This window comes from Trachemys scripta, chromosome 11 (assembly GCF_013100865.1).
Source record: "Trachemys scripta elegans isolate TJP31775 chromosome 11, CAS_Tse_1.0, whole genome shotgun sequence".
NCBI classification, from domain to species: Eukaryota; Metazoa; Chordata; order Testudines; family Emydidae; genus Trachemys; species Trachemys scripta.
The window spans coordinates 26,564,816-26,578,961 of record NC_048308.1 but is presented as its reverse complement, the minus strand read 5'-3'; positions in this window follow the sequence as shown (position 1 = coordinate 26,578,961).

The following is a 14,146-nucleotide window of genomic DNA, read 5'->3' as shown; positions in this document are numbered from 1 at the left end:
GAGATCTTCCCCATTGTAGCCAATAGTCCAGCAGTTAAGACACTTATGTGGGTTAGAAGAAGTACTTCATTCTTGCTCACAAACTCAGCGTCTAATTGTCCACCATGTGTGGTGTTAGGAAGAAATCCCCCCCCCCACATCAAATTGGCAGTAGCCTTGGGAGGTTTTTTCACCTTCCTTTCCAGCCTGGGGTGTGGCTCCTGAGGGCTATAATGCCTTGGTCTAATTTTAGTCCCTGAGTTCAGTGTGCAGGTGGCCTATGACACACAGGAGGTCAGACTAGAGCTGGTGGCCCTTTTGGCCTTAAAGGCTATAATTGGTCTTTAAAATTGCTACTCTGCCCAGTTTGGAGCAGGGATTTGAAGCCAGCTCTCCTGCACCCCAGGGGAGTATCCTAACCACCAGGCTATTCTGGGGCAGGTCTTGGTCGCTCACTTGTTGAAGCCGTCTCACTCTGTATAATTAATTAAATATGATTGGGTCAGAGAGAGAAAGCGGGGTGGAGGGAGAAGAGAGCAAGAAATTGATGTCACAGTCTGGCGGTTCAGGCACTCACCCGAGCTGTGGGAGCTTAGGTTCAAATCCCTACCCTTAGCCTAGTGATCAAGATACTTGCCCAGGAAGTAGGAGAGCTGAGTTTAAATCTCTGCTCCAAGTCGGGCAGAGTATGGATTCAGACCTAGGTCTTCTACATCCCAGCTGAGTGCCTAGACCGCTGGGCTATTGAACACACAGAGGCAGCCAGATAAATTCTGGACCGGCTCGCCACTGACCATTGTGTGGGTTAGGCATGCTCACCTATTGGATGGGCAGAGATAGGTGGGGGAAACACCTAGTTTGAAAATCCTAGTGAGGCTCAGGTGTGAGCTAGAATTCTAAGCAATTTGGTAGCTGTGGGACATGGCAAGATTTAGGTAGCTAGGTGCACGTCCAGCAGAGGAAAGTTAAGCAGCAGCTGAGTGGTCTTTTTGTTAATGTCACTGGCACCTAAAAGTTGGATTTAGGTACCTAAATCCATCTGTGAATCTAGCCCCTGGTCCCTAATACACAGAAGATTAGGACTTTGGGCAGGTCTACACTTAAAACGCTGCAGCTGCACCACTGTAGTGCTTCAGTGAAGACACTACTACACTGACAAGACAGATTTTCTTATTGGTGAAGTTAATCCACCTCCGCAAAAGCAAAGGGAGAAGCTCTCCCATCAACATAGCACTGTCTACACCAGGGTTTAGGTTGGTACAACTGCGTGACTCAGAGGTGTGGATTTTTGAGGCCCCTGAGCGACATAGTTATACCAATGTACGTTTCAAATGTAGACCTGGCCTTTCACTCCCCCTTGCAAATGTATTCAGGGGAAAATCTGCTGGAGAGATAGAAGGGGTAGAGAGTATCCATGGCAAGGGAAGATTCCATAGCCAGGAGATGAGTGAACTCCATGGGGGGAAATCTTTGGGGGGTGGTGGGTTGCCTATAGTACCTCTATGATTTAGCCTGATAACTTGTTTCTACTTTTAAAATGTCCATGGCAATTACTGCTGTTTACTTTTTGTTGAGTCACCCAACAGCTCATAATACAGTATTTAGAGCTAAACTAATTAGTAATAGAAAACTTGGAGATACTTTGACGTGCTCACTTGAAGGAGTTACCTACTGAAAGTGGTTATTAATAGAAGCTTTGTTCTATAAAATGTAGACAAACACCCTACTGTCCATTTCCCAATATTAATTTACCACATAAGCAATTACTAGAGTCGCTATAGGGAAACAGTCAAAAAAGCGAACAGAATATTGGGAATCATCAAGAAAGGGATAGATAATGACAGAAAATATCATATTGCCTCTATATAAATCCATGGTATGCCCACACCTTGAATACTGTGTGCAGGGGTGGTCGCCCCATCTCAAAAAAGATATTGGAATTGGAAAAGGTTCAGAAAAGGGCAACAAAAATTATTAGGGGTATGGAACAGCTTCTGTATGAGGAGAGATTAATAAGACTGGAACTTTTCAGCTTGGAAAAGAGACGACTGAGGGGGGATATGATAGAGGTCTATAAAATCATGAGTGGTATAGAGAAAGTAAATAAGGAAGTCTTATTTACTCCTTCTCATAATACAGGAACAAGGGGCCACCAAATGAAATTAATAGGTAGCAGGTTTAAAACAAACACAAGAAAGTATTTTTTCATGCAATGCACTGTCAACCTCTTGAACTCCTTGCCAGAGCATGTTGTGAAGGCCAATACTATAACGGAGTTCAAAAGGGAGCTAGATAGATTCAGGGAGGATAGGTCCATCAATGGCTATTAGCCTGGATGGGCAGGAATGGTGTCCCTAGCCTCTGTTTGCCAGAAGCTGGGATTGGGTGATAGGGCATGGATCACTTGATGATAACCTGTCTTTTCATTCCTTTTGGGGCACCTGCCATTGGCCACTGTCAGAGGACAGGATACTGGGCTTGATGGACCTTTGGTCTGACCAATATGGCTGTTCTTATGTTCTAAGTTCTGTGCGTGCAAATGGGAGTTGGGCCACAAGAAATCTCTCTCTTATGATGTGGTCCACACCATGAAAAGGTAGGATCAGACAATTGGATAATGTGAAAACAGACATTATTAGAGAAGAGAACAGCCTGGGATGCCTGAAAAGAGTTTTAAGCGGGGCTTTGGTGGAGGAGGAGGAGGAGGAGGAGGAGGAGGAGGAGGTTGATTGATACACAGGATGAATTTTCAAGCACAGGAACATTATGGGTAGAAAAAGCATGAAGCTAACAGTGGGAGGAGACAAAGGAAGAACTACGGGGAGAACAGAAGCATGTTTAGGAGGTGATAAGAGCTGAAAGGTAAGTGGTGGCAGAACTTTAATGGTGGGAAGTGGAGAAGTTTGTATGTGATGCAGAAGAAAAGAGTCAGAGAGAGGAGAAGGGATAACACCACTAATATTATTGCTGACTTCATTGAAAAGCAACATCGAAATATGTGCATAAATAAGTCCTCTAGAACAATGTTTCTCAATCTTTTTGATAACAGGGACCAACTTTCCTAAATTGCTGCTGCTTTCCTAAACTGTATCAGGGAGACCTCAGGGACCAGCACCAGTCCACAGACCAGTCATTGAGAAACACTGCTCTAGAGGATACATTTTGGATCCCCTAAAGGTTTTAAGGAAGTTATTGGTTCTGGACTAACTGATAGATACCACAGGGATTTAACATTCTTTTTCATCTAGAGAAAGCAGCCAGAGAAATGAGGAATAGTCCAGGTGTACAAACATGACTCATTCAGCTTTGACAAACACACCGAGAGAGACAGAATGTACTGTATAAAGTGTAGAAAAGTAGAATTCTTTATCAGCTTCTGAGCAGACTACAGAAAGGGTTAGATGGCATGCTATAATATTTAGTTTTGTTACAAAAACACAGGTTTTAAACACAGGTTTTAAAAAGCATACAATGAGCGTATAAGGAGTGCAGATTTGGACTCCCATTGAAGTTAATGGGCCAAATTCTGGGCTCTTACTCAAGAAAAACTAAGTCAACTGAAATCAGTAAGAGTAAATGCACGAGGAGACACTAGAGAGACATCTTTTATTGGACCAAGGTTACACAGAGCTTTTCAGGTCTGGGCAACACTGGCTCATCAGGCACACAGTGTGGATACTTCCTAACATTCATCTGAACCTCTTGGGTTTGCATTTCAGACAGAAAATATCATGAGGACAGGTTTTTCTGTAGGAGTACCTGCAAGTATGTGTCAGGATGGAAACATCACTTCCCTCTTTCATAGGATCTCTCTGCTTCCACTTGGAGCAGAACCTAGGATGTGCAGATGTACCTGGAATTCTTCAAACATAAACCACTAAGACCCTTTTGAACTACAAACAAAGAGCTAAATCTTAGGTTGGGCTGCAGGTTCAGATTAGCTCTGATTTTAGGCAAACTGGTTTTACACTTGTTAGTCTTTTTTAGAATTTCATAAGGATGAGATTAACAGAATTCAGTAGAAATTACTGTAAAGCCTATAGAATTCAACTGAAAAATAACTTTTCTATAGTGCTTTTTAAACCATCCTAAAGTATTCTATTGCAGACACAGTTTTACAATAAAGTTATACTGGATGGTAAAATAAAAGGGAAGAAAACAGAAATATTTTCTACTAAACTCTATAAGAAAAGAATTAATGATTTTTCCTAAATGTAAAACACCAAACAGATTTATCAACATCTCAGGAAATCTTTGTTTAAGACTACTTGGCCAAACTCACCCCTGCTGTAACTCTGTTGGCCCACTGTGTTGACAAAATACTTTTCTTTTGGTGTGAGCTTATAAGGGATAACAGTTAATTAGCCCGAACACTGGAATAGGAGGCAAAACTCCTTAGTTTTATTCCCAGCAATGGCCCTGCACTGCTGTACAGCACTTTGCCTAAGTTTCCCAATCCATAAAACAGTAATTACCACTAACCTCACAGGGATGTTGTGAAAATTGGAGTAGGGCTGTGAGTGTACAGTAGTAGGGAAGGGTTGACAAATGATGCTGAGGAAGCACTAAGAGATTACTGATGCACACCCTGTTGTGCCTTATGGCTTTATTGGTCAAAGGGTCTGAGGCTCCATTCACTTACTTCCTATATAACTCTCTGGAATTCAGTGGCATTACAGCAGTGTAAGTGAGAAAAGGATCAACACCAACATCTTGGCTTCCTTTTGAAGATGTAATGTGCAATGTAAATGCTAAATATTGTTATAGGTCTCAATTAAAAGTATAATCTAAAAATTTATCATTTATGTGTAATAATGCTGACTAACAACTGAATCACTTTTCAGCCAGCTCAGATACTCTACTCCACATATGAATCTGTAAATACAGACAAAGCAGAATTTATTTTATTCTTCATATAAATCGTCCAATAAAGAATGAATTTGACAGAGGAAGCATTCTCACTTTCCAGTATGTGTCTAATTGTAGTTAAATCTCTATGAGGAATGTATTTCAATAAAAGGTTTCTCTCTGAACTTGTCCTAACCATTTTTCTGTTCCAAGTGATTCCTCAATAGGTTTAAGAATAGTATGAACAAAACAAAGACTGAACCAAAGAGTTTGAATCCATCCATTTTAATAACACCGATGACAGGATGCTATTTATTTGACTTCTTACTTGACTATCCTGTGCATGATCAGGGAACATTCTGACAATTTGGAAGAAGATGAAGAGGAAAGGTTTGCTAAGCGGAAGAGAAAAATGCAGGGAAGACTCCAGAGGCAAAATGGTGGAGTGAGTTATTTAGGACTAGGTCCTAGTTACAAGTCCTTACTCACGGATTTAAAATGGACTACTCATATAGGTAAGGGTTTAAGAGATCAGGTTCCAGAAGCCCTTTGCTTGTACAAACTAAGCTGTGCATCCTTCAGATCTCACTGCACACACTTTCTTGCCAGTATCTATTTTTGGGGGGGTGATGTGTTATGAAGCTCTTCTGAGAGCTAACTCCAAAAGCTGGCCCTAGTCTCTGTTAGGGCACTTGTGAACATCAGGGGTGTTGAGAAGATTTGGAATATTGTGGTTTAGGACAAGATATCTGAGAGTGTCACTTCCTCCCACTCAGCATACCAGAAGTAGATAAAGGGTGTGAAGCTCCAATACAATAAGGCCCAGGATGCCAATAGCCACTTTGGTGCAAGGAAGAAAATTTGTTCCTATTATGATTAACTTGCCCACATTGTCAGCATTCTGATCTCTCCAGAGATGCTGTCCCAAATTGACTTTTGAGGCTCTCAAAAATTCTCCTAAAATCAGGTCTCTACAGCAAAGCGTTGGAAAGACATAAGCATGAGCAGGGACAGAGGGTAAATTTTTTAAAAGGGACATGGGTACTTTTCAAAATTTTACCCTCAGCCTTTCCCAAGTGAAGTGATGAATATAAATTTGATGTTATAACAGATCTCTGGAGAACAATAAAATCCATACTCTTTTAAATAATAATTCACCACAACTCCAAATTGTATTTAAAGATGTGGAGAGCTCTGTGTAGGCTCTAAAGCGTGTCTCTTTCACCAATAAAAGATATTACCTCACCCACCTTGTCTCTCTCTTTAAAAATATAATGCAAGTGTCACCAAAACCCAGGGCCGGCTCCAGCTTTTTTGCTGCCCCAAGTGGCGAAGAAAAAAAAAATTAGTGGAAATCGTGCATTTGAGGACTTCAATGTGGATGCCACATTAGTCTTCACCATGATTCATCAACTTTTCATATATTCCCCCCCTGCTCTTTAGTGGTGGTGTTTTTTCAGTGTTTGTTACAACTATATTGTATCTAAACTACATATTCAGTAATATATTTCTGGTGTTTTGTTTGAGGCTTTTTATGATTTCCCAGTGTTGTGATTCTGTAGTTGAAATTTCACCAAAATTAACAGTGGTCTTAAAAAAAACAACTGAGAGCCTTTCTGAGACTCCACCTGCCCGTTTTAATCTTCTTTCTGCCAAGGATTACACCCAAGCCTGACTATAATATATCTCAACAATAAAGCTTCATTGTACTGTGCATGCATATTCTAGCAGCTACTAAGTCCCTTAGGGCTAACCCAAACTAAACAGCTAAGGAATCCTTGCTTATGCTTAGGCCTTATCTACACTACAAAATTGTGTTGACCTAATTTACATCGGCATGTAGCCATTGCAGTTATTAAATTGCTTGAGTGTGTGCACACTTGGCTCCTAGTGTCAGTGGTGCACGTCTGCACCAGGAGCACTTGCATTGATTGCATTGTCAGTGTGGGGCATTGTGGTATGGCTCCTGAAAGCCAGCAACAAGCAATGTAAGTAACTCTGTGTCGACCTAATTACATCGACCATGACTCTATGCTGCTCAGGGACGTGGTCTTCCTAAAACAGCATGGAGGGACACTTACATCAGCTGGAGAAGGGCATAGGGGAAGCGGGGGCAGGGGGAGAAAAGGGGTTGGGATGAGGAGGAGATGGAGCGGTGGGGAAGGGGCATGGGATGGGGATGGGGAAGAGAAGGCGATGGGGGAAGCGGGGATAGGGGGCAAGCTGGAGCCCAGCATGTGGCATCCCCTTGGCAGAAGCTGGGGCTCCCCTGTTAAGCAGGCCCATCAAACCCTCACCCTGACAAGCCCCACCTCCCCTGCATCTGTACCACCCCAATGAGCCCCCCCAGACACCCTCCCCACTCAGCCCCAACCACCTGTACCTGGATGCCCACTCAAATGAACCCTACCTCCTCTGCACCTAGACCCCTCCAGCTGAGCCCCAAACACCTTCACCTGGATCCCCTTCAGAGTCCCATTGCCCCTGCACCTGGAACCCCACAATGAACTTCTGTGAATCCAGATCTCCCACTGAGCCACCCACACCCAGATTGCCCCACAGAGAACTCTCTTACCCCCACCTGGATCCCCACACTAAGTCCTTCTGCTAGATCCTGCTGCTGGGCTGAGCCTGCTCACCCACACCTGGTGCACCTGGCACAGGGGGGCAGGACCCCAGGGTGTTTCTGGGGCAGGTCTGGCCTTTGCACTGTGTCAGGGTCGGGTGCAGCCTCACTGCCAAGTCCCTGTCCCGGGGTGGGGTGGAGGGAAGCTGCAGGGTAATCTCCTACCTCCATGCAACCAGTGGCCTGTGCTCCCCACCACCATGTTTGAGCCTCCACATTTATTTATTGACAAATAAAATTTGCAGAATTTTAAAATATTGTGTGCAGAATTTTTAATTTTTTGGTGCAGATTCCCCTCAGGAATATGGGGTGCTGTGCAGCTGTGATGGTGGGACTGTGAGGAAGGTGGTGGGCAGTGGGGAGGTCTATGGGCGGGGAGCGCTGGGCGAGCACTGTGGTGTGCAGGGTGCTGTGCAGGTGTGGTGGGAGGCCAGCGGGGGAGGTCTCTGGGAGGGGTGGGGGTTGGGCATAGAGATCTGTGGTGGAGGTCTCTGGGCAAGGGGATGCTGGGCATAAGGGTGAGGCACTGGGCGGGGGGCAGTGTGGTGCGGGCCTGCCCTCAAGGGGAAGGGGCGTGCTGGCAGCACAGGGCTGGGCAGGCCAGTGTGCGTCTGGCAGCTGCAGGTTTGTAAACAGTGCCCTCCTGCTGGGCTGTGCAGAGCGGGGCTGCTCCTGCCGCGCTGTGCCTCATTGCCCCCACCCCACCTTTCACTCTGGAGAGTGACCATCCCACCCCCATGCACCTTTCCCCATGGGGGCCCACAAATATGTTTGGCGCCAGGCCCACAAAATAGAACTCAGGTGTACTCCGGCTGTCTTGACTGTGCTCAGAACATTAGGTCATTTTCACAGTGTAAGGCCTATATTATCAACCTAGCCTAAACTACAGTGCTGTGCAATAAAATGGATGTAAGTCCCCAAAGTGCTATTGCAAGAACAACTTGCAGGAGTAAATCACTGTGTATCCTTCAGCCTCTGCTCCAGCTACAGCCACTTTACTCATCCTCCAGCCCCCAAGGCCTGCCTCTATTATCTTTGTTTCACACTCTTTGTCTTCTCCCAGTCATGTAACTTAATGGGCATAGGGATTTTTGGTTTTCAGTGAGGGCTAGTCTACACTGGCAATGCTAAAGCACTGGCACGGCAGCGCTTGAATGTGGCTTATGTGGTCGCTCTAAAAAACCACCTCTGCCAGGGGTGTAGCTACCAGCACTGGCGCTTTACAGCGCTGAAACTTGCTGCGCTCAGGATGGTGTTTTTTCACACCCCTGAGCGAAAAATTGCAGTGCTATAAATTGCCAGTGTAGACAAGCCCTGAGATCCCATTTGTGCACCTGTGGGAGACACTGTATGGGCGTGACATGAAAACAAAGGCCTAGCCAGTCAGAATATGACTTTAAAAACGAAGTGTCCACAGACATACTTTACTATTTATAATGTGTTATGAGGTCCTTGGGATGAAGGCACAAGTATACACTCTTATTTTCTCTGTTGCTATGCCACACTATGAATGTATATATGGTATTTCTAATGTATCTGGCACTGTATGATGGGGCATACTCTGCTTCCATTGACATCAATGGCAAAATTCCTCTCAATTTCAATGGGAATAGTATTTATAATGCTCTTCCTCTTCTAAGTAACGTTCAAATTCCTCATATTTTGAAAATGTAAGCAATGAAAATATAAAAATACACCCATAAGCCCCACTTACAGTCAGGGCCAGCTCCAGGCACCAGCTGAGCAAGCAGGTGCTTGGGACAGCCAAAGGGAAGGGGCAGCACCTCGGGCTCTTCAGCAGAGGGTCTCTCGGTCCCTCTCAGAGGGAAGGACCTGCCATCGAATTGCCGCCGAAGAAGAAAGCGGCACGGTGGAGCTGCTGCCGATCGCGATCGCGGCTTTCTCCCCCCCCGCCCGCTGCTTGGGGCGGCAAAAACCCTGGAGCCAGCCCTGCTTACTGTTATAAAACATCCTACAAAGGAGTACTATCACTGTTAAATAGTCTATGGCTCACCAAACCAAAGAGTGCTGCTACAGCATTGAGTGATTCATCTTATAGTGTCTTATCTTACAGAGCTAGAGGCATTTCTGGATGCTTCATTGTCATCAGAATCTAACCCTGCAGCTAATCAAGATGTCTTAACTCAAACTTTTGATTGTTCTCTGTAGGGTATCACAACCCTACAAACGTTCATTTTCCTCATTTTGAGGGCATTCAGTCTTAATCAAGCATCGCAGTTTGCAGGAATTGGGATATCAATTGTCCATTGTAAATAGTAGATTGCTGAACTGCACTTAGCATGTGCAATGTTTAAACCGAGGCGATTCAGTGAACTAACATAACTCTCCTAAATTAAAGAAGATATTAATATTGTTTCCTTGTTTTTAACTAGTACAAATCTAGACCTAATTAACCCATCAAGCTCAGAAGAAATGTAATCTTGGGTTTCTGGGCTCTTAGAAATTCACAGAATTTAGGATTTGTATTGTTGAGTTGTTCTATTGTTAATTGCATTTGTTTAAATACAAAAAGGTACATGAAGATAGTTGAAGTATTATGACATATTACAATTGGGAAAAAGTACTTTCATGACCCTGCAGCTCTTGAACCTGGGTCTACAGAGCTCTGAAGTAACTTCCCTGCTCCCACCTAACACCTAGCTACAAACTAACTGAGCTGGAGAGACCAGAACTCCTGAAGTTACATCTGGGTGGGCTTCCCTGAGCCTGACAGGATGAACACCATGAACTCTAATGTTTAAACCCAAAGAGAGCCACAGGAAGTTGTCTGAACAGTCGGACTTTGCCTGAGACCTTGCCTTCTTGCTTGACTCCTGAACCCTGCTTTCCTGACTGGTTCCTGATCCTTGCCCCTAGTCTCTGACTCTGACTCCAGCTCTGACCCATGGTTTGACTCCCAACTCTGACTCCTGCTCCAACCACTAGACCTAGCCTATGTCTTGGCCCTAAGAAGTACAGAGAAGTGCAACAAAAATGACTACAGCCATAGAACAGCTTCCATATGAGGCCTGGGCGGTGGGTATCACAGGCTGGGGGAGGCTAAGCCTCCCCAAATAGCCCAATGTGGCTCCACCCATGCTCCATTCCCAGGTACCCTCCGGCTTCCCACTCTTCCCCCTACCTGGGGTCAGGGTGGCCTATGGGTGGGACTTGGGGTGGCTGGGGCTGGTGCTCATGCCACCTGGCGCTCTGAGGCTCTGGCCGCAGCGCCTGCCCGGTGCTCTGGGGCTGGGGCCGTGCCGCCCGCCCAGCACTCCAGTACTGGTGGCACGCGGGGGGAGGGACGGTGGCTGTGGGGGGGCCCTCTGGGCTCCAGTGGGGGAGGGGCCTCAGGCAGAAGGGGCGGGACCCAGGGCTAGCCTCTCCCAACGGGCAGTTCACATGCCACCCACGATAGGAGGAGAAATTACAAACAGTGGAACTTCTCAGCTTAGAAAAGAGATGACTAAGAGGGAATATGAATGACATGTAGAAAGTGAATAAGGAAATGTTATTTACCTCTTCATGTAACACAAGAACAGGGGTCACCCACTGAAATTAATAGGCAGCAGGTTTAAAATAAACATAAGGAAGTACTTCTTCACAAATGCAGTCAACCTGTGGAATCTGGTGCCAGAAGATGTTGTGAATGTCAAAAGTATAACTGGGTTCAAAACAGAATTAGATGAGTTCATGGAAGATAGGTCCATCAATGTCCATTAGACAAGATAGTCAGGGATGTAACCTCATGCTCTGGGTTTCCTTAAACCTCTGACTGCTAGAAGCTGGGACTGGAAAACAGGGATGGATCACTTGATAATTGCCTTGTTCTGTTCATTCCCTTTGAAACATCTGGCACTGACCACTGTTGGAAGACAGGATACTGGGTTAGATGGACAATTGGTCTGACCCAGTATGGCAGTTCTTATGAGACAATGTCACAAAAGCAGTGGTTGGTATTGTAAATCTGTCCTATTGTCCTTAGACTTCCCAGCACATATGGTCCTTGATCCAAAGGACTCCAAATTCATATTGGAAGAACAGAAGATGAGAGCTCAGTTCTAGTTAAAGGTATGTGTGTACACAGGATCACGTGTGCCACGTTACTATCTGTTTATGCATGTTTATGTAAATTTGTGTGTGCAAACATCAGATTTTTCAAAAGCATCTCTGTAAATTTGCAATAGCAATGCTTTAATTTGCTTCATGTAAACATTATGCTCTTATATACACATTTACCTGCATATACGTTAGTTTTGTTCATCTGTAATCTGGTTAACATTGGGCCAATCCTGCTCCCAATGACACCCTTGTAATACTATTGAAGTCAATGCATCAAAGAGACTTCCAAGCAAGACCCTGATTTAGTGAGAGTCTAAGTGTCCTAAGCTCCTATGGATGTCAATAAGAGCTCAGTTCAACTCCTTGCACAAGGCATGTAACACTTTGCAAGACTGGGTCCCGAAGTAGTAGAAAATTGAACTATCATGTAGAAATTAGACATCTCAACCAGAGCAAAAGCCACCCTGGATCTGCTAATTACTGATAGAGAGTAACTGAGCGAGAATAATAGGGAAACATTACATGTGGCCAGAAGTATTGCTAGCCTATTGGGGATCCTAAGCAGGAATATTTTGCCCCCCACCACACACACACATATAACACATGCTAAAAAAGCCCTAAGAAATTGCTTAGTCTCCTTATGCCCAACCCCGGCTCTGCATGTGGTTGGCCATAAACTTTTATTTAGCATGTCAGAAATGGCTTCACAGATTGTAGCCATAAAATAAAACAATATTACTTTTGGGTTGTGACATGGGAGATTTTAACCAAACACATGATTTTTTTCCTCAGAAAATTCAAGAAACTGAAAACTGGGATTATACTGGAAGCAATCTAAGTAACTAAGTGTTAGCAAGTGAGTACTATAATATATAGAAATGCAATGGGAATATATAACCTGACTTTGATTTTCTGGTTATGTAACTTTTCTTTAAAATTGGCAATTATTTTTAGGAGGAAATGTTTTAGTCTTCAGTTTTCCCCTCAACAAGAACATCATGCAACTTTCTTTTACAAAGCACACATCCCCTTTTTTTTAGCACTTCGGACATTTCTAAATTTTCCACTAGTGAATACACACTGAATGTCTTTCATGCTGATTAAAAAGTTTCCTTCCAAAGCAATTCTATGGAAATTAGAAGAAAATTCAAGGATTTTGGACATCAAGGTTAGAAATCAAAATGGCATTCAAGTCCCAAAACCATGGCTGGAAATCTAAAAATCTTTTCTGAGAAATCTCTAACCACTTACCTGTGCAGTGTTCATTAATCTATTTCTCTAGGTATTTATGACTCCCATCACTATAGTTGCTTCAGGCCACACAAGTATTTAAAATCAGAAATAACTCCAGCAATCGTATTCTTCCTTCCTAGCCTGCAGGTGAAATAATTATTCGTTTATAGGGGTGTTTGCTTATTTGGGTGCAGTAGTGTGGGTGCATGAAGGACTTATTGAGGGGAAGCTAAGTCAAAGAAATGAATATTGCATTTAGATCTGGAGTGGAGAGGTTTGTGGTCCTTTTGATCTCTTGTTGTGGAAGTAAGTTCTATCGTCCCTAGGTCAAGCTCCTTGCAAGCTTCTCTATTGCTCCGTCGTTTCATTGCTGTAACAGAACGTAGTTGTTGTGGGAAATCATAGTTGTGAAAATAGAGGTCAGTTTCTCAGGAACATAGGGCCAATCCCATAGACAGTTTTGAATATCAAGAGACTTGAACTGTACTATGTATTTACTGGGGATCCAATGCACAGAGTGAAGAATAGGGGTGAAGAGTTCTCTGTACTTGCATGTTTCAACCACTTGCAATGGGAAAACAGTTGCCATGGATGCCACTAAATGTATATAGATTGCTGGTTTCTATTTTCTTTTAACCTTTCAATAGTTTTGTGTATTATGTCTGGAGATGAAAATTCATCTCAGATTAAAATGAATGGTCTAGATGACAGATGAGATTCAGCCATTTGCAACTGTATATTTACTCTCAATAGTAGACCCTTGGGTAATATTTTAATTGCTCAACTGCATAGGCGACGACTTCCCCTCTGCCCAGTGAGTGCTTGACACCCCCCCCGGGCCCCACCCCTGCACCGCCTCTTCCCGCCCCCGCACCGCCCTTGCTCCACCCCCATTCTGCCCCTTCCCTGCCCCACCCTGCCTTTTCCCACCCCAGCCCCGCCCCCTTCCTGCCCCCATTCCACCCCCTTCCCCCAAGTCCCCGCCCCTGCCCTGCCTCTTCTCTGCCTCCTCCCCTGAGCACGCCACATCCCCGCTCCTCCCCCTCCCTCCCGGAATGTCCTAAGCGCTGCCAAACAGCTGTTAGGCGGTGGGGGGGCGGGAAATGCTGGGAAGGAGGGGGAGGAGCGGGGACATGGCATGCTTGGGGGAGGGAGAGAAGGAGGTGAGGAGGGGGGAGCTTGGCTGCCGGTGCGTGCGGAGCACCCGCTAATTTTTCCCTGTGGGTGCTCCAGCCTATGCTCAATAGTAAATCATGGCATCAGCAAAGAAACGCATATTTTGACTTGCTTGCTACTGAGTTAAACATATGCTGTGTACACTGTGTAACATATCTTATTAAGCAAATTACTTGGTATTTGTAACTGCATCATGCCACACAGTCCCTAGTCTTGGAAGCA